The sequence below is a fragment of the Nuphar pumila genome, chromosome 6, assembly GCF_984573655.1.
Source record: "Nuphar pumila chromosome 6, dmNupPumi1.hap1.1, whole genome shotgun sequence".
NCBI classification, from domain to species: domain Eukaryota; kingdom Viridiplantae; phylum Streptophyta; class Magnoliopsida; order Nymphaeales; family Nymphaeaceae; genus Nuphar; species Nuphar pumila.
In genome coordinates, this window is record NC_143254.1 from 17,220,008 (window position 1) to 17,232,516 (window position 12,509).

Sequence of the window (12,509 nt, forward strand, 5' to 3'; positions counted from 1 at the left end):
GAGGTTTTATGCCATTAGGTGTCACCAACCATATAGTTGGACAGGACTTTCCAGAGCAGCAGGTTGCCCAATCCAATGCGATTTCCCTTGTGTTTGCTATGAAAAGGAGAAACATAGGCCTACCTTAATACCTCAAGTGTCTTCTCAATGCCCTTTTTCCAAACAAGTGTTACCAGAGGAGCTTGACTGAATTCCAGCCCATTCTGCTAGTTCTATCCCAGCTATGGACTTGCAAACAGTGCCTTTAATGGATGTATCCAGCAAAGGCTTTTTTGGTTGTCATTCTTGGTTCAGTTTCAAAATACTGGGCCACTTCATAGATTCTGCGGCGTTTCTTGAAATAGGGTGATTTTTCAAGATTTAGTGGCACTTACAAGTAGGATAGTCCTTAGTAGTCGAAGGCGTGCCCCGCTTAGGCAATCTAGGCACAGCCCCACTGCCTGGGCGACCAGGTCTGGGCGGTAGGGCCCTATTTTGCCGCTTAGGCTGTAATCACTTAGGCTTTTTTTTTTAAAGTTTTTTTTAAGACATATGTGGGTAATTTTAAAATTAGCACTTAAATTTTCAGCACATTTTTCAAAAAAATGCATGTGCTTTGTTATGGTTAGCAAAAGAAAAAAACATGCACAGTTTTAACGCTTAATTTATAGCAACAATCTTAAACATGACCTTTAAAAATTTTATTGATCACTTCCTCTTCTTCCCTGGCGTTCAATCTCTCTTTTCTCCAAGTGAAACCAATTTCTTGTGGCATGGCATGGGGATATGATTACTTAAAAGATCAATACACTTTAAGGATAAATAAGAAGTAATAAAAGTTGAAAACTAAGGGAGAAAGGTATCAAATCAAAGCCCACCTAATTCATAAACAAGACCAACATACTTCTAAGCCCACCTAATTCATAAACAAGACCAACATACTTCTGTAGAGTAAAAAACCAATATCTTTGTAATAACCCAGGATAAACACCTGGGTAACTTCAGTTGATTCTTTTGTTGTTGTTTTACTCAGAGAAACCACTCCAGGGGGATAGACCTAGCCACTCTGGCTCAGCCTGCCATACTTGCGGTCTATGTCCATGTCAGCGTAAAACTCTGAGGGCTTACCCCTCGACCCAAGAGAGTCGCCAAGCTTCGGCTTATGCAGGAGGTGATAGCCATGGGATTTGAACCTAGACTGCCAGTCAAACAGTCTAGGCCCCATCCCACTACGCCAAACCCCTTGGGTCTTGATTCTTTTGTTTTTTTATCTACAATTCTTTTTTTTTCTTTTCTTATTATGGAAAAACCTAATACTGGCAAGCTATGGGGCCATGAGAATAGGAAAACTGCTGACACACATAAACCATGCCAATACTTCTTATGTGGTCAATAGCAAGAACAGTGTTAAAGGCTTAAAGCTTACAAGATAAGGAAAGAACTTTCCCACCCACAATTTTGAGGTAATGATCGGTTGATTTGAGTGGAATAGTTTTTTAGACATTCCATGGATTCTTCTTGTTTTGGAACATTTTTTAGTAGAGGAGAATAGAATCTAATACTAAGAACTCTTTATGTAGAAAATCAAAGTTTGGGGACACCTACTTTGTCATAATTTTGCTTTTGAATGAATATATCGGAATACGATATTTACCTATAAGAAACCATAGCTTGAAGTTTCATATTGGATTTAATTAAGTTGTAATGATTTAAGGATAAAAAATGAAGCTGTTATGATTTATAGAGTGATGTACCAAAAGCCACCTAACTTATCAGCTATTTACGTGAAGCTGACCATTATTCACTTGAACTATAAGGGGGGTGTTTGACTCACTGGACAAACGCCACCTGAGACCCGCACTGGTTCCCTCCTGCCCACATTAAATATAAAGGGACGGAAACCAACTGGTCCCCGCCGAACCAGTTGGTTCCCGAGTATCAAACACGGGATGGCACCCAGGCAGGGACCAGTCAGTCCCTGCTCGGGTGTGTCCCGTGTTTCAAACACGCCTTAAAGGACGTTCTTGTACTTCTTTGGATATTGCACCTTATGTCAACAATGAGGGACGCAGCTGCCAGCAGACAATTAAAATGTAATTATTGAAATGTTAAGCAGTTTTGTGAGTAGCTAACAGGTTAGGTGGGCTTCTTGTAAATTAATCATTTATATATTATTCTTATTATTTTCATCTGCAAGGTAATCCGGCCATGACAATCGCTACCACCTTGCCGGTTTCCAGCCAAATCGAGGCTGGATGGTGGTATTCCACAACATTTTGTACACACACGGATGCAAAGAGATCGGGAGGATCAGATCATGTCAGATCCAAATAAGTGCAAATAGATCTGAATGCAAGTCTGGATCTGAATCATATCCAAAGAAGTAGGAGTAGATCTAGATCCAAATATATGTGGCGATACTGGGTCCAGTAAGAAAAGCTTAAAAACAAGCCATTTACATGTAAAAAATGAAGTCAAATTGGATTTTTATCTGAATCTGAATTAGATCTGATCTAAAATACTGATCCAAATCAGATTTGAATTTGAAAATAATCTTAATAATCAAATCCAAATCCGATTGAAGCCCACATACTAGTCTTGAACATGTCAGATTTGGATCAGATATCTGATCCACTTTTGCCCTGAATATGATGTCGTAATTATATAACATTGCATAACATAATTTTTTTTAGTCCAAGGAATAACGCCTCCCTTGAGGCTTCCCCTGCCACCAGGGAATACAACCAGCTTCTTTCTTATGTCAAGGGATGCCACCTGTGGGTTTTGAACTTGTGATGTCCCATCAACTTGGTGACATTTAAAAGTTGTCAGATTTTAGCCATTGTACAGAGCACATGTAACCATTACACTGCATTAGAGCTCATGCACATTTCACACTGCACACAGTTGAACCTCCCACGCCATTGGGGTGACCTGTTCTCAGGTCAGAGGATTCAGATCCATGGTTCTCAGATCCAATCCCTCAGATCTGAAATTCAAGGAATTCATGTACCCACTTGATGAATTAGGAATATGTGGCTGAGCCCAAAGGGTCCCCTACATGTGGGGATGATAAGGAGACCAAGAAGATAACATGTAGGGATGTCAACAGGCAGCATATATTCAATATCCGACCCGGTTCCAAATCCGATTAGTAAGATTCAGTTAAGAAAACTGAATCCGATTAGTAATCAGATGCAGATTCCGTACAAGGATTTTATGCAGATACTTGAATTTGGTTGCATGTATATTTCTATATTCAGTATTAGCTTTTTTTCCATCCAAATCTGAGTCCGATTAACCAATATCCAATTAGTCATATTTCGCAGTGGATGTATCTGACCCGAATCCGAACTGCTTCCTTTCCTTAACAAAATCTAGATGAAGTTGGAAGGTGGCTTCTTAAAAAAGAAGACACATTTTTTTAAGCAGCTGTATCCAGATAGCTTGCATACATATTTAGAATTTAGGGTTGGTAAATAAATCAAACTTGAGCTCATGACGTGCCTAAGCTAATAAAAAAGAATTAAAAATACAATGTTGAAAGCGGAAACTAACAGGATTTAAACTGTTAACATATTGCTTGCAAGCCAAACACTTTAACCCTTTATTTACAAGACAATAAGCAGTGTAAAACATACTTAAATATGTTTTCTACTTAAACAAGCTTATGCAAGCCAAGCCGAGGTTTGTTTATGTTTGTTAAGCCTATTTTATGAGTTTGGAGAAGCTTCAGTTCGCCCCAAAAGGTTTGGCATAGTGGGAGGGAGCCTTGGCTGCTAGACGTGTGGTTAGGGTTTCATTTTCATAAGTGTCATCCCCCTACACATAAAAAGGGGCAAGGGCATTGTGTCCCTTGCTCGTGCCAAAGCAAGGCAACTCTCTGAAAGTAAGGGGTGCGGCATGCATTTACACTACTAGAAAAGCGACTCTAAGTATAGCAGACATAGCTAGCATGACTAGGCCTCTGATCTCGAGGATGGTTTTCCCATTCTTCATGAAAAAAAAACAAGCTTAAGTTTTCAGCCCTGCTTGAGATCTCTTACCGATGCGTCGTTGTAACGCCCCAAAATTTCGAACCTTATAAATTTCTTGAAATAGTTAAAAAATATCTTTTCTTTACAGAGTTTATTTCTAAATCAGCGAAAACGATTTCTTTTAAAAGAAAAAGGACGGGTTTGACAACCTTGGGCACGTTAGCGAGAAAACAAAGATTTACCATGGACGATCTGCAATAATACTTAGGAAACCATTTCTTCTATTTGAAGAGAGTATCAAGTTTGTACAAAATTTGGGTTTCCTCAAGGGAAAACCGTATCAAAAACCAAAAATGTCCAGGAGAAGCACTACGAGCAGAAACAGTGGATCCTTAAATCATCTCGCAATCGCGCCATCGCCTGATGCACCTAATCGTCACCTGTGCCCATGAAATGGGTTAGTTTTGCGAAAAACTAGCAGGAGAGTACAAAGACAGAAAGAACTAAATTAGGCATAGATAATTTATGCAGAAGGTAGTAACGAGCGAACTAAGAAGATAGACTGGAGGAATAAGCTAAGTACAACAAACTGAAAAGGTGTGCATGCTCAATTTAGTTATTACTTGATAACCGGCCATGCGGGTACATACATGGCACGTGAGTCGAAACAGTCGAGTCCAAACCGAGTGTTCATTATGTTAAGTATTTTAATATACCTCGGTTGTCTGACTGAATCCTATTCCTATGGAGACGATCGATGGTCGAGAGAGTAAGTCCCCAAGGCCTGATAGGGATGCATCCAACTTCTGCAGAAGTGTTAGGCTAACTTATGTAGCCCCTATCCCTCCCCTTATCCTCCGATGACTAGGGAAAAACAGGTCTTTTGCCCTTTTTGAAGGCCATAAATGGACTGTCCATCGGAGTTGGTACCCTTCGTTCTCTCTCTTGACGAAGCAAGGTTGAATTGAGCGCGACAGGGTTTCTTAGCCGTTGCCTCATTCTTCATGCTCTGGTCCATTAGACCGAAACGAGCATCTTGCCTATGAAGGCGATCCCACTCTTATATGTGTTTTCAACAACCTGCACAAAGCATTAATCGAGGTCATAAGACTCTCTCATCCAATCGTCGTAGTACTAACATGTCTCGCATGTTTTAGAAGTACGCTTACGAGAAAAGGGATACAGGTCCTTAATAGGAGCCTCGGGAGTGTGTTTCACAAAGATATAATGTTTTTTTAAAATCTATTTTAACATATCAAACCTTTCGAAACCAACACAATCTTGCCAACATAAGGCATGTGATTTTCTCGAATCTGACATCCGATGATGCAGTGTCTGGGTGCTATGTAAGTCACGACACTGGTTTTGGTAAATGGGTTTCACAAAAGAACCTATCACCCAACAACTTGGTCTTGCTCCAGATCAAGGGTTTTCCCAAAACGTATCGGGTGAAAAGAGGAATAGGTATTTCTCTCGAATACTCTGAGTCTATGGCAAGGAAAAGAAACAAAAGATAATAATGCGAAAAGGAAGTGCCTGGGCGCGAAGCGCGACGGCAAACAGGAACTGCGAAAGCAAGGGACAAGGATCGCGAAACCGCGTTCTTAAATTAAAAGACAGTAAATAGTAACTATGAAAGCAAAAGCCTGGGCGCAAAGCGCGACGGCAACAGAAACAGAAAGTGCGTAAGCAAAAGACAAGGACCGCGAAACCGCGTCCTTGAATTAAAAGACAATAAGCAGTAAATACGAAAGTAAAAAGCCTGGGCGCAAAGCGCGACGGCAAACTGAAATGCGAAAGCAAAGGACAAGGATCGCGAAACCGCGTCCTTGATTTAAAAGTGTACTTATATACATATAAGTATATAAATATATCATTAAGTCCTTTCGATTATCAATTATTTAAGCTTGATTTAATTATTTAAGTCCTTGTGCAACTTCTCCTACCTTGGAGTATTGCGAGAATGGAGTCTTCTACAAACGTAAGTGATTGTCGGTTTAGTTCGCGGGGCGCGAACGGGCTCCGTTCCGTAAACTGCAAAAATACATAGTTTAGCATGCATAAAATGAATATAGGTAGGGAGAAAGCTCGGTTTCTCTGCAACTCAATGCAGGGGTCATCGGCCCCTACCGTTGCGAAAGAGAACGGGGTAGGGTCCAATGACCCATGCCACTAAAAGGAGATGGGTGCAGGGGCCATCGGGGCCCTTGCTGGGTTTTTAAAAGGAGGGGCAGGAGCCTTCGGCTCCTGCCAGCCTTCTTAAAAGAAAGGGGCAGGGGCAGGGGGAGGGGCAGATGGCCCCTGCCAATGGAACGAGTAGGGAGGAGGGAGTGCAGGGGCCAAAGGCCCCCCTGCGGCTCAAAAGGAGAGGAGGTAGGGGAGTGCAGGGGCCAAAGGCCCCTGTCGAGCCCTTGCTCGACAGAAAAGAGACAGGGGCCTCTGGCCCCTGTCGGTTAAAAGAGGGGCAGGGGCCAAATGGCCCCTGCTTGGTTTCCGAGGGGTGGGGCAGGAGCCTTTGGCTCCTGCCTCCTCTCTTAAGGAGAAGGGTAGAGGCCATCGGCCCCTACGTGGAAAGGGAAGGCCAGGGGCCATGGCCCCTGCCGGAAAATTAAAAGGGCAGGGGGCTCTGCCCTCTGCCTGCTAAGAAGAGGAAAGCAAGGGGGGTGGAGCCCCCTTGCTTGTCAAAAAAGAGGAAGGCAAGGGGGCAGAGCCCCTTGCCTGTCGAGAAAGAGGAAGGCAAGGGGGCGGAGCCTCTTGCCTGTCGAGAAAGAGGAAGGCTATCAATGTGGAATAAGATAGCGGGTGGTATGAGAAAAGTAGCTAAGGAGGTATTGGGTGAGTCTAAAGGCGGTGCACCACTAGGTAAGGATACATCATGGTGGAACGAGGATGTCAAATTAGCTATTAAGGTTAAAAGAGAGTGTTATAGAAATCTAAGTAAGAGTCGTGATAATGAGAATTTGGAGAAGTATATGATAGCAAAGAAGGAAGCTAAAAAAGTTGTTCGAAACGCGAGGGCTAAGGTATATAAGGAGGTTTATGACAAGTTGGATACCAAAGAAGGCGAGAAGGATATTTATAGGCTTGCAAAGATGAGAGATAGGAAATCGAAGGATTTGGGTATGGTTAGATGTATCAAAGATGAAACGCAAAGGGTTTTAGTCAAAGATGAGAAGATTAAGGAGAGATGGAAAGATTATTTTGATAAGCTATTTAATGATAGTCATGCTCTAGATCTTGGAGACTTCTCCATTCCTTTTCATGAGATAAATCGTGACTTCATGCGCAAGATTCAAAATAAAGAAATTGCAGAGGCTTTGAAGAAAATGAAATCAAGAAGGGCAGTTGGCCCAAATGGTATACCTATCGAGGCTTGGAAATGCTTGGGAGAGAAAGGTTTAGAATGGTTGACAAATCTTTTTAACTTGATTTGGCGAACAAATAAGATGCCTAATGAGTGGAGGAAGAGTACTTTGGTGCCTTTATATAAGAATAAGGGTGATATACAAGATTGCACAAACTATCGTGGTATAAAACTCATGAGTCATACTATGAAACTTTGGGAGAGGGTGATTGAGTCTAGGTTGAGGAAGGTTGTCATGATATCGGAGAATCAATTTGGTTTTATGCCTGGAAGATCAACTATGGAAGCTATACATCTTCTTAGACAACTTATTGAAAGATATAGAGAGAGGAACAAAGATTTGCATATGGTTTTTATTGATTTAGAGAAGGCATACGATAGAGTACCTAGGGACGTTCTCTGGTGGACAATGATGAAGAAAGGTGTTTCTCTCAAGTACATTAGTATAATTAAAGATATGTATGAAGGAGTAGTAACCAATGTCCGCACTTGTGGAGGGGTGACAACCAATTTTCCGATAACGGTTGGGTTACATCAAGGATCTGCTTTAAGCCCTTTCCTATTTGCGATAGTGATGGATGAGCTTACGAGATCAATTTAAGAAAATGTATCGTGGTGTATGTTGTTTGCTGATGATATTGTTTTGATTGATGAGTCTAGAGCTGGGGTTAATGCTAAGTTAGAATTATGGAGACAGACATTGGAAGCTAGAGGTTTTAAGTTGAGTAAGAGTAAGACTGAATATATGGAATGTCGGTTTAGTAAGCAACGAAGTAGTGATGGGAGTGTAGTGAAGCTTGGTGAGCAAGATATACCGGTGAATGATTATTTCAAATATTTGGGATCCATCATTCAAAAGTATGGAGAAATTGATGGAGATGTAAATCATAGGATAAAGGTTGGGTGGATGAAATGGAAAAGTGCTACTGGAGTGCTGTGCGATCGTAGAATGCCATTGCGGTTGAAGGGAAAGTTTTATAGGACGACTATTAGACCCGCTTTACTATATGGTACGGAATGTTGGGCTGCCAAGAGACATCATATTCAAAAAATGAGTGTAGCTGAGATGCGGATGCTTAGATGGATGTGTGGAAATACAATAAAAGATAAGATTCGGAACGAAGAGATATGTAAGAAGGTAGGTGTTGCACCCATTGAAAGTAAGATGCGAGAGAATCGTTTACGGTGGTTTGGACATATTCGGCGAAGACCTAATGATGCTCCAATTAGAAGGTTGGAGAAATGGGAAAATATATTAGTTAAAAGAGGTCGGGGTAGGCCTAGGAAGACTTGGATGGAGATGATAGGAAAGGATATGAATGCTTTGAACCTCACCGAGGACATGGCGTTGGATAGAAATGATTGGAGGAAAAGGATTCATGTGGAAGACCCAAAATGAATTTCTTTTTTGGTTCATATCGCTGACCCCAATTGTTTTGGGATGAAGGCGTAGTTGTTGTTGTTTGGTTTTACATCCAACCCTCCATAAAATAATTTCGTCCTCGAAATTAAATTGAACTTAACTATCAAGGTACAAGTCAGGGTATTTCTCCCTAATAGTAGAGTCAGGCTCCCAAGTACATTCCTCTATTCCATGGTGCTTCCAACGGACCTTTACAAGAGATATTGTCTTAGATCGAAGCACTTGATCTCGACGATCAACGATCTCGACTGGTCTTTCCTCAAAAGACAAATCCTTCTGAATGTCTACATCATCATAATGGATGATGTGTGATGGGTCGTGAACGTATTTCCGAAGCATGGATACGTGAAAAACGTTATGGATCTGAGCGTACTGAGGAGGTAAAGCCACACGATAAGCTGCTTCACCAATCCGTTCCAGGATCTCGAACGGTCCGACAAATCTAGGACTTAGCTTTCCCTTTTTCCCAAAATGAAAAACGCTCTTTGTGGGAGATACCTTAACAAAAACCATATCTCCTATCGAGAAGGTGAGCTCTCGACGACGACGATCCGCGTAACTTTTCTGCCGACTCTGTGCAGTACGGAGTCGCTCTCGTATCATTTGCACCTGCTGAGTGTAGTGTTGTAGCACTACAGAAGATTCCATCCTTCACTCGCCAACCTCGTCCCAGTAGAGAGGCGAACGACAGGGCTTTCCATACAAGGCCTCATAAGGGGCCATCCCGATGCTAGCGTGATAACTGTTGTTGTACGCGAATTCGGCCAGACTGGTATGAGAATCCCATTCTCCCTTCCAGTCCATCATGCACGCACGCAGCATGTCCTCCAAAGTCTGAATTGTGCGTTCAGACTGTCCGTCAGTCTGAGGGTGAAATGCGGTACTGAATTTTAAATTCGTACCCAACGCGATTTGAAGTTGTCCCCAAAACCTCGAGGTAAACCTCAGATCACGATCGGAGATGATAGATACCGGAACACCGTGCAACCTCACAATCTCACGAATGTAGAGATCCGCCAAACTGTCTAAGGACTGACTAATACGGATAGGAAGGAAATGAGCCGATTTGGTGAGTCGATCAACGATCACCCAAATCGCATCGTTCTTTCTTCGTGTCCTTGGCAAACCGACGATAAAGTCCATAGTGATGTCTTCCCACTTCCATTGTGGGATCTCCATTTGTTGCATCACTCCGCCAGGTCGTTGATGCTCGATCTTAATCTGCTGGCAAGTCAAACACTTAGAGATGTATTCGGCCACGTCTCGCTTCATTCCGCTCCACCAAAATCTGCGCTGCAAGTCTTTGAACATCTTCGTGCCTCCCGGGTGAATCGTATATTTGGATCTATGGGCCTCTACGAGAATTTCGTCTCTCAAAACGGGATCATTTGGGACCCAAAGACGATTTTTGAGCCAAATGCTTCCATCGTCCTTAAGTTGGAAAGGAGTATCGGTCTGTTGTGTACGAGCCTTCAACTTCTCGTACTGCGCATCAGTCTTTTGCCCAGCAAGGATCTTGGCTAACAACTCAGGTTGAGCTATCAGATTAGAAAGACTGATAGAAATTGATGAGACTGCAAACGGTTTTCAGGAAACCAAATCCTCAATCAACTTCCAACCAACGTATAAAAGGTTGACGGAAATGCTAGAAGCCTTACGGCTGAGAGCATCAGCTACCACGTTCGCCTTTCCTGGATGGTAGGAAAGGGTGAAATCGTAATCCTTGAGAAATTCTAGCCACCGTCGTTGCCTCATATTAAGCTCCTTTTGTGAAAACAAGTACTTGAGGCTCTTATGATCCGTAAAAGCCTCGAATTGTTCCCCGTACAAGTAGTGTCGCCAAATCTTTAATGCGAAAACCACATCCGCCAATTCCAAGTCATGAGTCGGATAATTCTTCTCATGAATCTTAAGTTGACGCGATGCGTAGGCGATTACCTTACCATTCTGCATTAGGACGCAGCCCAAGCCTGTCCCGGAAGCGTCAGTATAAATTACGAAGCCGCCTTGTCCCGAAGGCAAGGCTAAGATAGGAGCGGTAGTAAGTCGTTCCTTCAGCAACTGAAAACTGTTTTCGCACGAATCGTCCCACACGAACTTAGCCTCCTTCTTTAGCAGCTTTGTCATAGGCAGAGAGATTTTGGAAAAGTCTTGGATAAATCTTCGATAATATCCAGCTAATCCAAGGAAACTTCTGATGTCAAGAACATTCCTCGGTTGCTGCCAGCTTAGTACGGCCTCCACCTTTGCAGGATCTACGGATACGCCTTTCTCGGATATAACATGTCCCAAAAACATAACCTCTTGAGCCAAAACTCGCTTTTAGAGAATTTAGCAAACAAATGATCAGGTGTTCACGATGTTGATCCCAGGTCTCTGAGTACACCAGGATGTCATCAATGAACACGATGACGAAGGTGTCTAAAAAGGGTTTAAACACACGGTTCATGAGGTCCATGAAGGCTGCAGGAGCTTTGGTGAGTCCGAAAGGCATGACAGTAAACTCGAAATGCCCATACCTGGTTCGAAAAGCCGTCTTGGAGATGTCATCTCCCTTAATTCTGAGTTGATGGTATCCTGACCTAAGGTCGATCTTTGAGAAAATCTTGGCATTCCGCAGTTGATCGAACAGATCTTCGATACGCGGTAACGGATATTTATTCTTTATCGTGGCCTGGTTGAGCATTCGATAGTCGATGCACAACCGCAATGATCCATCTTTCTTTTTAACGAATAAAACAGGAGCTCCCCATGACGAGACACTGGGGCGAATGAATCCTAGATCCATCAATTCCTGTAGCTGCTTATTGAGTTCCTTGAGCTCGGCTGGCGCCATACGGTATGGAGCTTTAGAAATTGGCGTAGTACCTGGTAGCAACTCGATGTTGAATTCAACCTCTCGTGGTGGGGGAAGTCCTGGCAGCTCCTCTGGAAGATGTCTGGAAAATCCCGAACCACCTCCAGATCTCTAATCGAAACTAGTGTCGGTTCGGACTGGACGACACTGACTAAAAAGGCAGTGCATCCCCTTCTCAGGTAATGTTGTGCCTTTAGCGAATAAATCATCTTGCTTGCACGGACCGCCTTCACGAACTTGAATTCCACCCTAGGCATCCCTGGTGGAGATAACACAATTTTGCTTTCATGGCAAAAGATCTTGGCATGGTACTTGTGCAGCCAATTCATGCCTAGGATGACGTCAAACTCGGTCATATCTAGAAGGATAGTGCAGGCCGGATAATGTCGATCTGCCAAAAGCTGGCACGTAGGTCGCACAAATAGTGCTCTTCCCAATCGGGTTATAGACGTTGAGAGCATTATCTAACGAACTTACAGGTACGTGCAAGAGTTCAACAAATTTTACAGAAATAAAAGAATGAGTGGCACCGCAATCAAAGAGTACGAAAGCTGCTTGGTTAGCAATCAAGATGGTACCTTGCACAAGCTCGCCCTTGGTGAGCTGTTCGACCGTGGCAGTGTAAACGCGCCCCGGTGCTTTCTTCTGGCCGCTGGACTGAGGTTGTTGCGCCTGATAAGAATGTTGCTGTTGTTGCGGTTGCGGCGGTGGTCGGGGGAGCAGAGGTGCTCCATTATTCCTTCTGAGGTCGTCAGCCGCCTTCTTGTGGCACTCGCGTGCAAAGTGGCCCATCTTGCCACAGTACAGGCATCCGCCTGTAAGAAGAGGGCATGCTTGCCCGGGGTGAGGTCGTCTGCATTTGGGGCAGACATCGCCCGCCTGCTGCCGGGCGGGAGGGTTGCCCTGAGG